Here is a 21,515-nt window from a genome sequence, read left to right as displayed (position 1 = left end):
ATCCCCCCAGCGGACCTCTTAAAGCAGCGTCGGTAACCCTGAACGAATACCACAGGTGGCGTCACGAACACAAACTTTATCCCTTTAAAGACCTTTCCTTTTTACACGGACATCCCAGGGCCACGGACCGGGTCAGCCACCATGACATCCCCCTGTGAACCGCAGGACTCAGTACGGAGTACCCCATGGCCCCATAGGGGCGCTCCGCTTTCAACCATTACAAATGCATTCACTGGTAAATGTCATTGTAACATTTAACAATCCTAGCTGTCCAAGCAGACCCATCTTGTTTCATTTATGAAGGGTGGACTCTTAAAATCACAGAGCCTATTTTTTATGATGCATCAGGCGGCATTAATCTTCTTAAAGGGCCATTATTAAACAGTGGGTCTCCTAAACTGTTGTAGCCTACACTGTGAGTGGATGGGCTGCCAAGAATTAAGATGCACCATAATACCCCTTTCATAAGATGTCCAGGAGGGCCTCCTGAAAAAAATGCTGCGTTGAATGCAAGGCCTGCCCTGCTACCAATTCATATGCACCCCAATAAGCCTTTGAACCCACATACTGGAAGGGCCCATTTAAATCTACTTCACAATATTCATTTTGTACTCCCGTACTCCTTTGTTTTACACATTAGCAGCAAGGCCAGCCCTGCTGCATAGTCATATGCACCCCATTATGCCTTAGAACCCACATACTGGATGGGCCCATGAAAATCCACTTCATAATATGCATTTTGAACTCCCGTACTTCTTTGATTTACAAATTGGCTGCAAGGCCTGCCCTGCTGCATAGTCAGTCATATGCACCCCATTACACCTTGAAACCCACATACTGGATGGGCCCATGAAAATCCACTTCACAATATTCATTTTGTACTCCCATACTCGTTTGTTTTACACATTGGCAGCAAGCTCAGCCCTGCTGCCTAGTCATATGCACCCCATTACACCTTGGAACCCACATACTGGATGGGCCCATGGAAATCCTCTTCACAATATGCATTTTGTACTCCCGTACTCCTTTGTTTTACACATTGGCAGCAAGGCCAGCCCTGGTGCATGAGAATACACCTGCCCAAAACAGAGAATGTATTTGAGGTTGTGTTTAGCTGTTTTCACTTGGTGGTGTACAGAAGTCTCTCCCAATCCAACCCAGTTAATTTTTATAAGAGTCAGCCTGTCAGTTGACAAGCGGATGCACTTATCTGATATAATTCCACCAGCGACACAAAAATCTGCTCTGTCAGAATGCTAGCAGCAGGGCAGGCCAGGACCTCCAAGGCATAGAGAGACAGTTCATTCCACGTGTCCAGCTTGGATACCCAATAATTAAAAGGCACAGAGGAATCACGGAGGACATTTGTACGATCTGCAAAGTACTCCCTAACCATCTTCCCAAACATTGCACTTCTAGTGACAGCACCCCTTGCCTCTGTGGCGTCACGATGGGAGGGTCTGAGAAAACTGTCCCAGAACTGCCATTGTTCCCCTGCCTGAGCTGGATTGTACTTCTTTCTCACTCACTTGGACTCCTTGGTTATACAACAAACTCTGACGTCTGCTGCCAGCGTTCTCACGTGGGAATTTTCTAAGTAATTCTGCTACAAGGGCCCTCTGGTACTGCAACATTTTAGTACACCTCTCTGCCTCTGGCAGAAGAGATTGAAAGTTCTCTTTGTAGTGTGGGTCTAGAAGTGTCACCAACCAGTAATGAGTGTCACCCAAAATTTTTATAATGCAAGGGTCACGTGAAATGCAGCACAACGTAAAGTCAGCCATGTGTGCCAGACTGTTAATAGGCAAGACTTCCGTGTCCTCAACAACAGGATGGCTGACCATGCTGTCCTCCTCCTCCTACTCCTCCTCCCTGTCCTTAGGCCATCCCCGCTGAACAAACGGTATGACAGCTGTGCTTATAGTACCGTCTATAGCGCATGAAAGTAGCTCCTGTTCTTCCTCTTCCTCCTCCTCTTTGCCTACCAATCCATGTAGAGAAGACATGATGCTGGGCTGAGTGTAGTCCCCCTGTATGGTTCCTTGCTCTATGTCCTCATGCTCTGCCTGCAATGCATCCTCTTTAATTGTGAGCAGAGAAGTTTTCAGAATGCTGAGAAGCGGGATGGTGACTCTAATTATGGCGTCATCGCCGCTCACTATCTTGGTGCAGTCCTCAAAGTTTTGGAGGATGGTACATATGTCTGACATCCAGCTGCAGCGACCCACGAGGACGTGACCACCCTCAAGATCATTCCAAGACATTTTAAATCATGTCATCAGTGCGATAGCACTCTTCTTAGGGTGCCTGGCATTGATGCACTTGACATCAACATTTGAGGAGGTAATTTATCAAAGCGCCTTGGTCAGTTAGAAACACGCTGGATTTGGACCCTTAATACCATCCATCCCCTGGGGCTGAATAAAAATATTAGCTTCACACCATTTCTCTAGTCAGCTAGTTTTTGTGCATTTAGGTATTTCCGCATCTTTGTTTTTAATGTTTGGTTTTTAACTTATATTTTTTTGTTAAGGTCATTTTGCATATGTTTAGAGGCTTGGGAGTTGTTTAACATCTGGATCCTATTGCATCTCTACCGTGGAGGACAATTGTTTCTACTATTTATGTTTGCTGTAATTTTGTATGTGTTTTGGGGAAGTGTGCACATCGTTACATATGTATATCTCTGGGGAGATTTAGAGAATTAATATTTTATTATCTTGGGGTCTGTATATATCTCATGTGACTCAATGTTCTCAAGAAAAGTATATATACCTCATGTTATTGTATTTGTGATTAGTTACGCATTTAGGCGACCCAAAAGGCATTATGCAATAATAGTATATGGTTGTACTGTGATTCTTTCTTTTGTGGCATGTCTGATATAAATTGTTAAAAATGGTTATGTTAATATCATCAATTGTCCTATAGACATATATATTCTAATCCTGAGGCTGAATATTTATTTATATACATATTTTTTATTATTTCTGTGGAAACACTGTAGCAATGTATATGATTTAGATATGCTTAGTTATATAGGTATTGTACACCAGGGTATTTTGCTGGGTGCGTACCAAGGTAATCATATGTAATATTGGGCAAATATCCATGAATGTATTTTAGTTGAGATAGCCATAATGGTTGAGATGTGTAGGCACTGTGGTAAAATGTTTTGCCAGTTAACTAGCCAATAGCAAATATGGCTCCCTTGTATCTTTTCTTACAGTGCGCATGTGCTAAGGTCACGTTCGGTTCGCCCGTGTCTGACTCAGTGGTGCGCCGATTTCCAGATCACGTGGGGCCCCATGTGTTTCCGGTTTTCGGCTGCCCGACTGTGTTCGGTCTGGCTGATGCGACACGATCCGTGGCAGCATGACGCTGCATGTAACTTCCGGGCCTCAACTATTTAAGTTATGTGCCCAGTCTTAGCCACAAGCCCCTTGAGGAAGGTACTACTACCGAAACGCGCGTCGGGGTGGGCGTGTGACCCCAGAAGACTGTTCCATCATTAGGAAGGTATTGTTTGCATACTATGATGTAACTCACTCTGATTATGGCATTGAACTGCTTGTTTTGCACCTTTGCCACATGGCAATATATCTATTTATTGTGTGCATACTATGTCTTCTAGATATCTGTTTACCTTATTTCCAGGGGGACACCCAACCTTGGGCAATTGTTGATTCTGGTTACATCTGTTGCCATCTTTTAGCCCCATGTATGTTATTTGTATACATTTTTTTACAATATATGTTTAATAAAGGAGATGATGTTTTTGGATTTATGACTGCTTGGGTTCTTTAGATGTTAGTATATGTGGTTTGCAGTTATCCTAATTATATCCATGTTATGGTGGTGAGCTAATATAATTAATATACTGAAACTTGGCGATATACAGTCTCCACCACCTATAATGTTCATCAGAATATGGTTATCTATTTAATTGTGAGCAGAGTTTTTCAGTATGCTGAGAAGCGGGATGGTGATGCTAATTAAGGCGTCATCGCTGCTTACCATCTTGGTGCAGTCCTCAAAGTTTTGGAGGATGGTACTTATGTCGGACATCCATGTCCACTCCTGAGGTCTTATGTGTGGAGTCTGAACTGAATATCAACGGCCTTGTTGATGTTGGTAGTCAACAACTGTCCTCTTCTGCTCACAATTCCTTTTCAACTTATGCAGCGTAGAGTTCCAGCGTGTGGGGACATCACACACCAGTCGGTGAGCTGGAAGCTGCAAATGCTGCTGAAGCACGGCAAAGGCAGCTGAAGCTGTAGCTGACTGTCTAAAATGGGCAGGCAGACGGTGTACTTTCACTAGCAGATCCGGCAGCTCCGGGTAGCTTTTCAGAAAACGTTGAACCACGAGGTTAAGCACATGGGCCAAGCAAGATACATGTGTGAGGTCACCTTGCCACAGAGCCGCCACGAGGTTATGGCCATTGTCACACACGACCATGCCTGGCTGTAGGTTCAGCGGTGTCATCCAAATATCTGACTGCTCTTTCAGCGTTGTCCACAACTCTTCTGCTTTGTGCGGTTTGTCACCTATGCAGATTAGCTTCAGTACAGCCTGTTGCCGCTTGGCTGAGGCAGTGCGGCAGTATTTCCAGACTCTGACTGATGTGCTGATTTTAGACATGGAGGATGAAAAGGAGGAGGAGGATGAAAAGGAGGAGGAGGAGGAGGTGCAGGAGCTGTAGACTGTGGGGGCAACCATGATTGACGTAGGGCAAGCACCCCTCGGTGTGGGGAGGATGTGTTCCATCCCAAGGTCCGTGTGGGTCCCAACTTCCACTATGTTGACCCAGTGGGCCATCAGTGAGATGTACTGTCCTTGCCCACTAGGACTGTGGCCTGTGGGGCATTGGCTGGGTATTTCCGCTTGCGTTCCAAGGACTGGGGTAACTGAAGGCTGTGCTGGGACAAGGACGTGGACGGGCTTGATGATGGTGCTGGTTGACTGTGGGCAACAGGTGCAGGGTCCAAGGCATCTTCACAGGCATGGTGAACTGGGAATTGGCTTCTGCGCAAATAGTGGAAGAAGTAGTGGTGTCACCTGCAAACAGTGTTCCTGGAGCCTGGGGTTCGGCCCACAAAGTCAGGTGCTTTGCTGCCATGTGCCTAATCATGCTGGTAGTGGTCAGGGTGGTAGTTTTGCTACCTCTGCTGATGCTGGCATGGCAGGTGCTGCAAATGGCCTGTTTGGGGTTATCGTCAGAGTCTTTAAAAAATAACCATACTCGGGAAGATCTAACAGTTGGAATGGCAACTTCCCTCATTTTAGTGTTATGGGGAACAGATGCACGCCTTCTGTCTGTGGCCACCACACTGCTTTTTCCTGCCTGTTGAGGTGATATGCCTCATTCCCCATGTTTTCTGTTATCCTTGCTATGCATGTCCTCCTGCCAGGTTGGGTCAGTCACTATGTCATCCACCACCTTGTCTTCCACATCCACACCCTGTTCCTCTTCCTGACATTCTAGCAATTGTGTCTCATCATCGTCTACCTCTTGTGACACTTTCCTACCATCAAATTCGTGTGACTGTGGCTGTTTAAATCTTTGGGCAATGCTACATGCAATCTCATCTGGACCCACTTTAAGTTGAAAGGCTAAGGGTCCAGGATCTATAAAGGGAAAATTGAACAGCTCTTCGGAGTGTCCAAGTGTTGGATCAGTTGTCTCAGGGCACTCGACAAGGTGGGAGGAAGGAAGAGTACTATCCGGTCCACACTCTATGCTACTCAGACTTTACTGTGCGGAAGACATGGTGGTGGTGGCTAAGTGACTGGAAGCATTATCTGCTATCTAACCAACAACTGTTTCACACTTCTCTGGCTTCAAAAGTGGTGTGCTGCAGTCTCCTAGAAACTGGGACAGGAAGGTTGAGCGTGAAGATGTGGGTCTATGCTGTGGCCCACTTTCAGCTTGGCCACAGCCTTGTCCTCTACATGTACCATCAGCATTACGCCCACTTCCCCGTCCCTTGCCCCTTGCCTTGCCCATTTTAAATGGACTACTGAAATATTTGAAAAGCTCAACATAAATGGATTTATTCGTCGAGAAAAATTATATGTGATCAGTATGCCTGAAAAACAAGTATTTGGAGACCACAGATACACCGAGGATCTGACAGAGATAACAGACAGTTAAAATATATTTTTGTTTTTTTAAAATATTTTTTAAGCAAAAAATAATGAGTAGACCAAGGCTAGAAGACAAAAAATACAACGTATGCCTGCAAAGCGAATATTTGGACACCACAGATATGCCAGGCGTCTGACGGAGGTATCAGAATGTATACATTTTTTAATGTTTTTTGGTAATTTTTAAAAACATGAAATACTGAATAGACCAAGGCTAGCAGACAGAACAAATCAAACATATGCCTGCAAAGTGAAGATTTGGACACCACAGATACACCAGGCGTCTGATGGAGATAACAGACTGTATACTTTTTTTTATGTTTTTTGGTAATTTTTGAAAACACTAAATACTGAGTAGACCAAGGCTAACAGACAGAACAATGCAACGTATGTTTGCAAAGCGAAGATTTTTACACCACAGATACACCAGGTGCCTGACGGAGATAACATACTGTATAAAAACATTTTTTTTTGTAATTTTTGAAAACACTAAATACTGAGTAGATTTTTTTGGGCACCGGAAAAATGTGTCAATAAGTTGGCTATGACTCTAAAAAAAAAAATTGGAGTACTAAAATTGTAAGATATTTAGCGCAATGATATGCAATGAATGTGGCGTACAACTCACAGTGAAAATATAAGAACTATAACTAAATATTTTTGGGCCAGCTACAGATGTTTGGGGCAGCAAAATGGTGTCCAAAAATGTTATAAGACACTACAAAATATTAGATAGTACGAAAAAAGAAAGATTAGATTTTTGGACGCACTCACATCTGATGCCTGGGACAAAAAAAAAGTTTTAAATTCTTAGATTTGCATGTTCTTGTATTGCAATGACCTGGCTGTAGTCTGCCGCATGACCAAGCAAATAAATGTAGAAAAAAGGGGGCTATGGATTGCTTTATATTAAAATGAGCAGGTATAAGCTTAAAAAAAAATAACCACGGATAACTGAAGCTAGGTATATATAAAATAAGCAGCATCAGACAGTAATGGAGCCTTCTGAGGTATGCAGTGCGATATATGTACTCACATACAATGCCTGCAGGCCTTGCACTGATGTGGATATGTGCACATAGACTCCCCTGCCTACCTAGCGCTGCAATCTACGTATCCCGGAATTAGCCCTAAAAAGGACTGTTGGTTTATCAGGATTTGTGGACTGAACATTAGGAGACCCACACTTACAATTAAAAGAATGATTCTGACCCTTTCTCAGCAGCAGCTCTCCCTACACTAGCTGACTCCGGAGCAGACTGGGCGGCGTCAGGTCTCTTATAGACCTGATGACACTGTGCAGCCAGCCAATCACTGTAATAGCACAAAAAAGATGGCTGCGGTATTACAGTGCATGGCTGACAATCCCTGCATGTTCATTGGCGCTCTAAAGAGCACCAAAATTGCAGGGTGGAGACCGAGCTCCCTCCGAATAATCCCGGAAATACTCAGTGCTCGTCGAGTACACCAAGCATAGTGATACTCGGGCGCTCAAGTCATCACTATTAGTTATCATTTTTGCCTTTTGACATGGTGCTCCATCATGCTGGAAAAATTGTTTATCACCAAATTGCTATTGGATCATTTAACAAAGTTGCTCTTGGGGGATGTTTAGAGGCCATATTTTAATTATTACAGTGTTCTTCGCAAAACTGTGCATGATCCCACTTCCTTACATGAAAAGCAACCCCACGCATAAACGATCGTAAATGACACGTAATTTTACTATTGAATACAAAAAAAAAGGTATTATATAGCAACATTACATAACAGTACTCAAAATATTGCGTCTATATCGGATATATATAATACACCAAGTCGTTAGAAAGGCAACAAACTGGGGATGTGAGAACCACAAAAAACGACCACAACTAGTAATATACATAAAACTACTTTTATTTAGAACGTATACACAATAAAAACAGACAAAGATGAAACAGAAGTGAACACATGGTGCGAATACCCACACAGAGCTGTCACCATGCAAAAAACATACCGACTGTATGACTTAGGTCCCTAAGTCAAAGATGTATCTATAGGGGGATACAGCAACCAAAAAGAGGGTATACCTATGGCAAGTACGCAACTATGCAGATGTAACAGTATCCAGTGTGACTCCGGGGATAAAATGTAATGTCCATACTATTGTATACAAATATTCCCCACTGGGTTCTAATTGAACGGCCCCAGCCCAAATATGGGCAAAAAACACCCCAGAATACACATAGTCCAACAGAGATTCGGTGTACCACACCAATGTGCACCATCCTCATGCATCCATCCATCCATCCATCAGAGGCATAAGGCCATAAATTACCATATATCTCAACTAGTCACAGACAGCACCCGCTTTACACAATAGTATTACCTCTGGTAGAGGACCCTCAGTTGCAGCCCGGTCACAGACGGTACGTCGCCCGACGCGCGTTTCGGAGAGCCTACTCCTTCGTCAGGGGGGCGTTTCGGAATACACAGGAAGCAGGGTTTAAATAGCCGGCCAATGATATCAGCTGCGGCGCCAACCGGAAGTGACGCAGGCGTCACTACGGCAAACCGCGACTCATAGGCGGCAGCGGTGTCACGCAGGAGCGTCGCCATAACCATGGCGACCGCTCAAGCATAAAGACGCCACGGGCCGCCCGGAGCAGTGGGGCCGAGCGCGCCTGCGTGCAGGCAGCGACGGCGATGGTATCAACAGGCCCGCACAATAAGAATACAAAAGACATATATACCCCAAACAGTGGGGAGGAGGAAAATACAATAAGTACCATCATTAAATGTACTTCTACAGAGGCATCCCACCTCCAACCATTACCTCACAGACCAAATACGGTCACACTAATAAACAGTAAATAAATGCAACTCACTATCCTAAGATGTGAGAAGTCCCCTTAAAAAGTCAAAAAACTGCCTCCCCCACCATAGTATCAAAACCCATAAAAACCTGCATAAGCATTATATGAAGAGATCTTAAAAGTGCAGGTGCACATCTCCCATAGCAACCACCCACCCATATATTGATACAACAAAAACACCACACATAACGCATAGCAACTACAAAGAGATGTACAGTGGGGCAAAAAAGTATTTAGTCAGTCAGCAATAGTGCAAGTTCCACCACTTAAAAAGATGAGAGGCGTCTGTAATTTACATCATAGGTAGACCTCAACTATGGGAGACAAACTGAGAAAAAAAAATCCAGAAAATCACATTGTCTGTTTTTTTAACATTTTATTTGCATATTATGGTGGAAAATAAGTATTTGGTCAGAAACAAACAATCAAGATTTCTGGCTCTCACAGACCTGTAACTTCTTCTTTAAGAGTCTCCTCTTTCCTCCACTCATTACCTGTAGTAATGGCACCTGTTTAAACTTGTTATCAGTATAAAAAGACACCTGTGCACACCCTCAAACAGTATGACTCCAAACTCCACTATGGTGAAGATCAAAGAGCTGTCAAAGGACACCAGAAACAAAATTGTAGCCCTGCACCAGGCTGGGAAGACTGAATCTGCAATAGCCAACCAGCTTGGAGTGAAGAAATCAACAGTGGGAACAATAATTAGAAAATGGAAGACATACAAGACCACTGATAATCTCCCTCGATCTGGGGCTCCACGCAAAATCCCACCCCGTGGGGTCAGAATGATCACAAGAACGGTGAGCAAAAATCCAAGAACCACGCGGGGGGACCTAGTGAATGAACTGCAGAGAGCTGAGACCAATGTAACAAGGCCTACCATAAGTAACACACTATGCCACCATGGACTCAGATCCTGCAGTGCCAGACGTGTCCCACTGCTTAAGCCAGTACATGTCCGGGCCCGTCTGAAGTTTGCTAGAGAGCATTTGGATGATCCAGAGGAGTTTTGGGAGAATGTCCTATGGTCTGATGAAACCAAACTGGAACTGTTTGGTAGAAACACAACTTGTCGTGTTTGGAGGAAAAAGAATACTGAGTTGCATCCATCAAACACCATACCTACTGTAAAGCATGGTGGTGGAAACATGATGCTTTGGGGCTGTTTCTCTGCAAAGGGGCCAGGACGACTGATCCGGGTACATGAAAGAATGAATGGGGCCATGTATCGTGAGATTTTGAGTGCAAACCTCCTTCCATCAGCAAGGGCATTGAAGATGAAACGTGGATGGGTCTTTCAACATGGCAATGATCCAAAGCACACCGCCAGGGCAATGAAGGAGTGGCTTCGTAAGAAGCATTTCAAGGTCCTGGAGTGGCCTAGCCAGTCTCCAGATCTCAACCCTATAGAAAACCGTTGGAGGGAGTTGAAAGTCCGTGTTGCCAAGCGAAAAGCCAAAAACATCACTGCTCTAGAGGAGATCTGCATGGAGGAATGGGCCAACATACCAACAACAGTGTGTGGCAACCTTGTGAAGACTTACAGAAAACGTTTGACCTCTGTCATTGCCAACAAAGGATATATTACAAAGTATTGAGATGAAATTTTGTTTCTGACCAAATACTTATTTTCCACCATAATATGCAAATAAAATGTTAAAAAAACAGACAATGTGATTTTCTGGATTTTTTTTTCTCAGTTTGTCTCCCATAGTTGAGGTCTACCTATGATGTAAATTACAGACGCCTCTCATCTTTTTAAGTGGTGGAACTTGCACTATTGCTGACTGACTAAATACTTTTTTGCCCCACTGTATATCAAATAACAAAAATTGCACAAATATCGGTGGTGTAATCTTGATGGGAGTCTTCCAGATGTCGTTGCTCGTGGTACTTGTGTCACGTGCACCCAGGTGAGCATAGATCACATGCTCTGATCATCCAACACCTCACACTATCCATAGTATCTAAAACAGAATAAAAACAATAATTAAAAACAAGCACAGTGGCACCTCAATGTAGGGGACCACACTACATGTACCCCCACCACAATCACAGGAATGACGCATAACTAATGGTTTCATTGAGTCCATTGGGGTGGACTGTATTTAACGTCCACATCCACCTCGTCTCAAGCTGTGCCAACCGTAGAGAGACTCTACCCCTCTAATGTCCAATTCTAGCATGTCAATCCCTTTAACTCGTAAGGCCCTGCTGTTACAGTTATGGTGTAATCTAAAATGTCTCGATATCGTTTTTAAAGTTTGTATATCTGATACCTGTGCTGCTGCCTCAATCCCAAGGACGTGTTCTCTCACTCTTATTTTCAACTGTCGTGTTGTTAAGCCCACATAGATCAATGGGCACGGGCAGGACGCATAATATATTACATTTTTCGATGTACATGTGATGGATTTCATTATTCTAAATGTTCTCTGCCCAGAGGAGTCCATGAATGTGTCCTCCCTCACAATATTGCTGCAGGCCACGCAATGGCCACAGGCCCGACAGCCACCCCTAGGTTTGTTCCTTGGGTCATCAAGGAAAGTCCTTGATTGATTGCCAATGTAATGACTGCGCACCAAGTGGTCGCGTATGTTCCTAGCCCTGCGGTAAGTGATCAACGGTCGATTGGGTAGTAATTTGGCCAGCGTGGGGTCATTTCTTAGGATCGGCCACGCATTCTCCAACATATTACGGATTGACCCAACCCGAGAGTTGAAATTCGTTACGAATCTAATGACTTCCGAGCCATCACTCCTCATATTATTCCCATATAGTAGAGCATTTCTGTCGCTATATTTCGCTCGTACATATGCCCGTTTGATTGCCCGGTTACTGTACCCCCGTTCTTTAAAGCTGGATTTAAGATCCCTGGCTTGGGTCTCAAATTCCTCATTTGTAGAGCATATGCGGCGAATGCGCAGAAATTGCCCTATGGGGACAGCGTGTACCATATGGGTTGGATGAGAGGAGGATGCATGGAGGAGGCTATTCGTGGCTGTTGGTTTTCTATAAATTGTGGTTTGGATGGTGTCCCCACAGTCCCTCGTCAACTTGACATCCAAGAATTCAATGTTGGAAGAATCAAATGTAGCAGTCAGTCTGATATTCTTATCATTGTCATTGAGACTAGTCACAAACCCAGAAAAATCCTCACCCCCACCCTGCCAGATAACCAGAATCTCGTCTATGTAGCGCGCCCATAATAGGACGCGCTCCATAGACAACAGACCATCTGACTGTAGGACGTCCCTTTCCCACAGCCCCAGGAACAGATTTGCATAGGCCGGCGCGAATGCCGCCCCCATGGCTGTTCCTTGGAGCTGCAGGAAAAAGGACCCCCTAAACGTGAAAAAGTTATGGGTAGGGGTAAATTGGAGGACCTCCAAGACAAATACCGCAAACTCATGGGAACAATTGGAAGTGGATAAAAAGAATTGTGTAGCCGCCAAACCATCACTGTGGTGGATGCTGGTGTACAACGATTCCACATCCATTGCCCCCATGATAGTATCCTCACCCAACTTCAAATCATCAACCCTACGTAGGAGCTGGTTTGTGTCTTTCAAAAACGAGGGGAGTTCTTCCATGAGTGGTTGCAGGATCGAATCGATCCATTTATTCACTGCCTCCAAAAAGTTCCCTCTCCCCGACACAATCGGGCGTCCGGGTGGTATGGACGCATTTTTATGCGTCTTGGGGAGAAGATAAAAAGTTGCTATTGTTGGCTCTGTGACAATGAGTGCAGCACATAGTTCCTTTGTGATGGTACCCCTATCTGTGGCTCTATCGAGAATCTCCCTGAGTTGCGCGCAGTAGGCGGACAAGGGGTTATATGTCAGTTTTTATAGCATGTAGAGTTAGATAACTGCCGCATGGCCTCCTTCTCATACATAGTCTTCGGCCATATAACAATATTACCCCCCTTGTCCGCCGGCTTTATCACAACATCAGGGAGATCCTTCAGCTGTTTGAGCCGTACTCTTTCACCTCTTGTCAAATTATCATTTCGTATGGATTGAGGGATCCGCGCCACCCCCTCACTAGCCACTTTAACGAACATATCAATAGCGCCACAACTCGATAGTAGGGGGAACTTCTTAGACCGCACACGAATGGCCTGCGGAATCCTACCTCCATCCTCAGTCTGATGTACCCTGGATAACTCCTCCAAAATTCTCAAGGCTGACTGCTCGCTTTCTGTGGGAAACAATTCATGGAGGTTATTGTCATAAAAATGTCACTTAAATAACAGTGACCGAGCAAATAAGTGCAGATCTTTGATCACCGTAAAACGGTTAACCCCTGCTGTCGGTGAAAACAACAGTCCCTTATCTAAAAGCGAGCAGTCAGCCTCGGAAAGACAATGCTCACTCAGGTTAATTACCTTGTTCTCGCTCCTCGAGGTTTCATAAACCCGTGATTTATATCTCTTGTAGGGGTGATAATTACGATTTTTAGGTCTATTGTAACTAACACCAGAGTGTGTGACTGCTGATGATGTTGAAAGGTCAGACTGAGTGCTAGTTGATGACAGAGACATATTAGACACACTGCGTTGTACTTGATGCTGTTGGGATGCAGGTTTCCTCCACCAATAAACATTTTGGGTTTGATAGTCTCTAGTGTCTCTCGTTAACTTAGAAGCCTGTGTCTCCCTTATCTTTTTCACAGTAAGCTCAACGGATTTATCGATCTGCATTTCATAGTCCTTTAGTTGTTCCTCAGAGCATTTGCTACGCAACTCAGATAATGCCAAGTCGATACCCTTATCTAGGCCCTCTATGGTCTTAGTATTCAGCCCAATTAACAATCTCATTAGAACTACAGAGCATGATCCACAAGCCTCCTCCCATCCAGCCATAAATTCAAGATCTTCCACAGGGAAGGTTGGCACAACTCGGACGCGGAAACCCCTAGGAATCATCTTTTTCACCAGGTATTGCTCCAAGAACATCCGGTTCCACCAGAGCTTTGTACGGTTAAGTAAAATTTTTCTCATGGACTCAAATATAGCATCACTCCCATGATCACTGGTAGGCGCTCCACCTGTCACATCCTGTCCGAAGACTTGTTTGATTTGTCCTAGCCAGGATTGCTCCCTGGCTCTAAAATCCATAATACCTGAAGATGTGCCTGTGCAGAACACAGAAAAACAATATAATACAAAAAGAAAGGTATTATATAGCAACATTACGTAACAGTACTCAAAATGTTGCGTCTATATCGGATATATATAATACACCAAGTCGTTAGAAAGGCAACAAACTGGGGATGTGAGAACCACAAAAAACGACCCAGAGTCACACTGGATACTGTTACATCTGTATAGTTGCGTACTTGCCATAGGTATACCCTCTTTTTGGTTGCTGTATCCCCCTATAGATACATCTTTGACTTAGGGACCTAGGTCATACAGTTGGTATGTTTTTTGCATGGTGACAGCTCGGTGTGGGTATTCGCACCATGTGTTCACTTCTGTTTCATCTTTGTCTGTTTTTTATTGTGTATACGTTCTAAATAAAAGTAGTTTTATGTATATCACCAGTTGTGGTCGTTTTTTGTGGTTCTCACATCCCCAGTTTGTAATTTTACTATTGGCATGACACAGGACTCATGGTAACACCCCCCTTATTCTCTGGACACCCATTCTTCCACATGTCCCAAGCAGTCTGAAGGTGGTTTCAACAGAAAAATATATATCTTTACAGGAAGTCGAGAGACTGAAGCGCAGAGGACTGGAGTAAAGATTTTCTTTATGAAGTGCCTGCATGATGGAGCACCATGTCACAAGGCAGTGGCTTTATATATCAAATAAGATACACTGAGACTCTGCTATTGATATCACATAAGTGCTATATTCATCACGTTACACTGAGACTGCTGTAGGCATTGTGTAGGATGCACATAGACTGCTATAGGCATAACATTGGATATACTGTGACTGCTGTACACATCACTTAGGATAAACTGAGGTTCTGCTGCATACATCAAATAGGATACACTAAGACTCTACTTTATACATTATATAGGATAATTTGCAGTATACATCACATAGGATACAAAGCAACTGTAGTACACATCACAGGATACACTGAGATTCTACTGCACCAATTGCATAGAATACACTCAGAATGCTGTGTGAAAAGTCTTCAGCTAGCTTTTCAGACTATATTTTCTCTGAAACTCCAAAGCATTTCAGAATATTACATATCTGTCTGAAATCATATAGTTATGATGTAATTCATGCTGACCATAGTTTAAGCAGCATGAATATAATGACATATTCCTTTTCAACCAGGAGTGCAATACAATTTTTTTAAAGTCCAAAGGACGCATTTTTTTATTGAACCAATCCAAAATGCCACAGAGGAAATTAAAGGTGTACTTACATGAACACTAGAGCCACCATCAATAAAAGAAAGCAGCACTAGAATCAATGCCAGTACAAGAGTACAACACAAGGACTATTTTCAGTAGATGTAATCATTAGAACCACCATCAGGAAATAGGTACAGCACAAGACCCACTTCAGTACAGGAATACATCATCAGAACCATCATCAGTACAGATATACAGCTCCAGAACCATTATCAGTACATGAATGCAACACCAAGCTTAGTATAGTAATCTATTTCAATGTCATTCAGCCCCCATCTTATACAGTACACTTGTATTGCATGAACTTGCAATTCACAGCATGTCCTTAACAACAGTAAAAAGATACTTGGAGTTGTTGTTATCAGCCGTCATCAAAATGTTGACCATAGTGAAATAATAATAAATAATAATAATAATTTTATTTATATAGCGCCAACATATTCCGCAGCGCTTTACAAATTATAGAGGGGACTTGTACAGACAATAAACATTACAGCATAACAGAAATACAGTTCAAAACAGATACCAGGAGGAGTGAGGGCCCTGCTCGCAAGCTTACAAACTATGGGGAAAAGGGGAGACACGAGAGGTGGATGGTAACAATTGCTTTAGTTATTCGGGCCAGCTAAACTGATTAGACTGAATTTGTATCAAGAATAAATCGTTATATCCATGAACTTTATAGATGACTTCTTCTCTCATTAGAGTCATTATCATCCCTTTTCTCTTCATGTAGTACAGATGCCATGATGAGATTTCACGCTGATATCTCAGCAGAATTCCCTCTTCTCTGCCTTATGCATTATATCCTGACATGGCTCCCTTAAAAATGAAAGTATCATCATAATGACCCATAAAAAAAAAACATTTCTCATGCTATCCTCCAGAATAAATAATTTCACTTCACTGTGCTTCATGCACAGAATATGACTCCCACACTGTTCCTCTTTTTATATGTTGACTTCAGTGCAACAAATAATTGTTTGCAAACATGTACCTAGAGTTATAATGCTGTTGTTGAACTGGTATCTACTACTAAATGATCACTGTATGGTGGTGGTGATAATATTTATTTATTATCTGTATTGTATTGCTGGTTAGATGGCCACAATGTGAACATGCTCCTGTGCATTGCATGCATACCAACTTATGCTCTGGCACATTTCTTTGGGCTTATTTTCTGTATTGTAATAACGTATGTTCATGGCGTGGCGGTATTATTTTTCCTTCCATAGTGTTATCATTAGTTATATTATTGGCCATACATTGGTATACAAGGTGTTGTTCAGTAACAGTATGGTGATAATACTTGTTATTTGGCAACTGTAAGACTTTATTGTTTAGAAATGTAATATAATGCATTGAAAATGTCTGTTTTATCCTAAAATTTATTTTAGAGTTAAAAATGTGCCCTGGGGCCCACAGTACTCCAGTTATGCCCTTGCATAACACTGCAGAAAGATGTAGATGATGCACTGTCAAATTATTGTGTTAAATTAAATAACAGGACATTCTATAGGATGCTATATTTTATGACTTCGTTGTTTGGAAAGCATCTAACCATTGTACATTAGACTCACATTTTCTCTATAACAAGTAAAACTTACCCTTTCTAGCTTACAAAAAGCACACTATACAAGGTAAAATATTACAAAGAAAGACAAAATCTTTATGGAGATGCACTATATGGAAGGCTAACAGCTCAGAGTTGCAACTGAAGATTGGTCACTGGCTATATTGATAATGTGAGATATGTCATAATCAATATTAGAAATGTACTGTGGAAAATAAGCTAAGCTGTTAGTGTACTGATGCTGATTGCTTGGCTTCAATTGTTGGAGAGGATGCGTGTAAAAAAAGGGAAGATAATTTAATATGTTACCTTATGTCTTCCCAGAGATGTTCCATATGGAATTTAATATTACAGCTGACTTGCAGCTGAAGTTTTCTCACTGCCCATAGTGATTAGTTTTGTGCATGTGGCTACTACTGATCCCAATGGAATGTGAGATCTGCCAAAATCAATAAAAGCAATGTACTATGGAAAATAAGTAATGGTACAAATACTTAATAATATCCATGTATTCATTAGATAGATAGATAGATAGATAGATAGATAGATAGATAGATAGATAGATAGATAGATAGATAGATAGATCGATCGATCGATAGAGATTAAAAACTGGGAATTCATCTACCTCGTACAGGTATCGTACTGATAGGGGATTTAGATTGCGAGCCCCATTGGGGACAGCGATGATAATGTGTGCAAACTGTAAAGTGCTGCATAATATGTTAGCGCTATATAAAAATAAAGATTATTATTATAAAGATTATTATTATTACAGTAAAATCACAGCATGACAGGCTAGAGTAGAATAGATAGAATAGATATATATACATAGAATAGATAGATATATAGATATCAGTGACACACACACACACATATACATATATATATGTATGTATTTATTACATCTATCTAAGAAAATCTGGCAATTTAACAGTCACGTACTGTAAAATCAGAGCAGGAGCCGACAGCATAGAGTAGATGGATTACATACAGTACATGCACATACAATAGGTAGGTATACAGATGTCAATGACACATACAATTGGTACAGTGTGTGCAGCTTACTGTACATTTGTTAAATTATTAAAAGATTTTTCAGAAAAATATGGCATCGGCTCCCTCGTAATTTTCTTAACCAGCAGAGGGAAAGCCGACAGCTGAGGGCTGATGTTTATAGCCTGGGAAGGGGGTAATACCCATGAACGTTCCCAGACTATTAATATCATCTCACAACCTTATACTTAGCCTTTACTGGCTATTAAAATGGGGGACCCACCAGAAAATAACATAGAGTCCCCCTATAATTAATAACCAGCAAAGGCTATGCAGACAGCTGTGGACTGATATTAGTAGCCTAGGAGGGACTTATGGATACTGGCCACCGCAGGCTAAAAACATCATCTCTCAGCCACCCCAGAAAAGGCACATCTAAAAGATGTGCCAATTCTGGCACTGAGACTCGCTATTCCCACTTTCTCTGTAGTGGTGGCAAGTGAGGTGATAGTTGGAGGGGTTGGTGTCACGTTTGTATTGTCAGGTGACATTAAGCCTAGAGGTTAGCAATGGAGAGGCGTCAATAAGACGCCAACATTACTAACCTCATAGTCATATTGTATAAAAACACACACAAAAAAGTCCTTTAATTGAAAGAATGACAGAGACTCCTTTAATAAATATTAATTAAACCATATTTATGACATCGCCAATTCCACCAACACCCCTGTCTTCTGCACAAGAGTTAAAATAAAAAACATCAGTATTCTTCATCTTTCCGCTGAGATGATATTCCATTTGTTCCACGACAGGTTTAGCTCTGTTACATCTAGATCTGACATCTAGATGGCAGGCTGCATGGTTGCATGATGCAACTGGAGCGCCCCCAGACACAGGGCCACGAGTTCTCGGAACCGGGCCTCTCTGGTTCGGTTCTGAGGCTGTCACGGTGGCTAGACCCGGTCCGTGACCCTGCTAAGGGGTGTCCAATAAAAGGTGATAGGAGTCTGTCAAGGTTTCGTGACGCCACTGTGGTGTTCGGTCAGGGTGACCGACGCTGCTGTGGGGTCCGCTGGGGTGATGGAATGGCAGCTGGATGGTATACCTCCCCACAGGTGAAGTATGTCCCCAGGGCTTCCCAGTAGGGTAGATGGTGATGGTGTGAGGTGCAGTCAATAACGAGGAAACAAGGTTGCAGTCTCTTTACCTCTTTACTGAAGACTTCAGGATCCTCAAACCAGAGCATGCTTAACAGGGCTTTCTGAGACCGGCCGGTCCGATGGGCACTTCCAGAGTTCCCTTTGCAGGTGGAAATCAGTGCCTACCACAAGCGCCTGTGTGTTGTAGTGCTACCCTGCTGAGCATTTGGAATAGTCCTCACAACTGCTGTTCTCGTTCGTTTCGTTCTTTCTAATTCTCTCTCGCTTGTTCCAGATGTTACTAGTTTCTCGTCCCCCAGGTATGTTATGGCTGGGACGCACCCGTATGATGGGAAGGCTCAGAGCTCTTCCGGGACCCTAGAGATGCCCCTCTCCACGCGTTGCCCCCTATGTCTTCATAGGAAATTTAAGGTAGACAGCCAACCTATAATTAACTGTCCTGCGGAGTTCGAAGTAAGGCCTAGAGTCAGTTACTCCCGCGGTGTTCCGGCCACCGGCTACGCGCCTCAGTAGGATGTTGCCTCGGTCTCACGGCACGACTCCTACTGGTTCTCCTTTGTGCTTGATCTCGTTTCTCACTGTTCCACAATATCCTTCCCTTCGTGTCTCTCTCTTAGGATACCGCCACGGGGTGTGCAGGCGTGGTTCCGTTACGTTCTGCTCTGTTCGCTAGGCACCTGCCAGGTTCCCACACCTGACAGGGACCCCCCTGTGTCTTCTCCCTGCAACACCCCCTGCCACGGGATGTTGCCTGAATCCAACCCAGTCAGCTTCTGACTAACTTCCTATCCAACCCCTAGTTTTACCAGTGTGAGGAGTGGCCCAATAAATAAAGCCTTTTTCTCCCCCTAGTGGCCGGAGTGTGAAGTGTAATGTGTGCTTGGTGATACCTGGTCAGTAGAATTCCTTCAGTGCCATCAGACGTACCATCACTCCCCATAGTGGCAGAGTGTCATACTGCAACGACCAGATCTCTGGGGCGCTGCACTCCCCCCCGGTTAAAGCCAGTACTCCTGGACTGGGAAGAAGAACAACAATACATTTCAGCAAAAGACATACAAAATTTTTGAAATGCTTAAAACAAGTAAATAGAACAATGCTTCCCTTTATAGGAGGTGAGGACACTTGAACGTTACAAACAAAAACAGGATTAAATATTTATAAATAACATTATGACTATAAATAACTCTTATCAGCCAGCCGGGTATTCTACTAAGTGCAAATTCTGAACAATAATTTAACTTTTCCTTTAAGGGCATATAAGCTGAACTCACTAAAGGCCTACTACAAAATACTATAAAATAACTGAACTTGTCTTTCCTTTCTAGCTTCACCAATGCAGGACCGCCTAGCTCCTGGGCCGGGCCTACTGTCACTGTCTCTCTTCCAACAACCAACTGTCATTCTACGGTTCTCAGGAGGACTCTCTCTCTAACCCCTACGGGTTCACTTTCAATCTTTCCTGTCCTCAATCTCTATCAACATTATGAAACTTTTCTAAATTTCAACATTATCAACATTTCAACCTTTCCTAAGGCAACATGTAAACATTCCCTTTAAGAGGGAGCCGAGTCTCTAGGAGGTAGTGCAGATTCTCTCTGTCTGCAAGTCCAATGAAAGCAAGACCTTCTGCGTCATGTCCAAAAGCATTGTCTTCGCAAAGTCTTTTTGCTTTTGTAAAACCAGTAGGGAGCACCTTTAAGAAGGTGCAAACTATATACAAAACAGTTTTGGAATCATTCACTGTTCATGATCCGGCAGTCTTTTAGAACACTGATGAACAAACAAACAAGAAGAGGGATCCCAGGTAAACAAAGGGATCCCTAGGAGTTAACCCTGGACGGGTTTAAGTAGAAAGGGGTAAGGAAAGCAAAGAGTTAACTATGTACAATTGCGGGCTTCCGAGGTTTATTCTCACGACGGTAGATTGCAAGGCATCCGTTGGTAGCGAACACTTCTTGGCCTGGAAAGATCTGTGTTCGACCTCTCATCCGATGCGGTGTCAATGTCACTAATCAGTTTTTCAGGTATCATCTGGGTTCGAATGTCAATTTTGGTAGTAAGTTCAGTAGCGGCAATAATGCCCACTGTGGTAGTAGTATTAGGATTTGTCAGTTCAGAGTTAGTCTTAGTCATGGCAGCAGGTGGCGCTGCTACGGAGCTTATCAGTAGGTCTTCTGTCACTGGGGCAGGGTCGTTCTTCATACCTGTTTCAGATGCGGTCCCTCCGGTGCCGGCCTGCTCCGTCTCCGCAGGGATCTGGAACACTGACTGCGGGGCCTTGCGCTGTGGCGTTGTCATCTCTGTTTGCAGTATCTCGCTTTCTGGCAGGGCCCTGCTTTCTGGCTTCGGAGCGCTGGAACTTCTTTCTCGCTCCGGACCACACGAGGCTGC

The sequence above is a fragment of the Ranitomeya imitator genome, chromosome 5 (assembly GCF_032444005.1).
Source record: "Ranitomeya imitator isolate aRanImi1 chromosome 5, aRanImi1.pri, whole genome shotgun sequence".
Taxonomy (NCBI): Eukaryota; Metazoa; Chordata; class Amphibia; order Anura; family Dendrobatidae; genus Ranitomeya; species Ranitomeya imitator.
Note: the sequence above shows the minus strand (reverse complement) of the source record.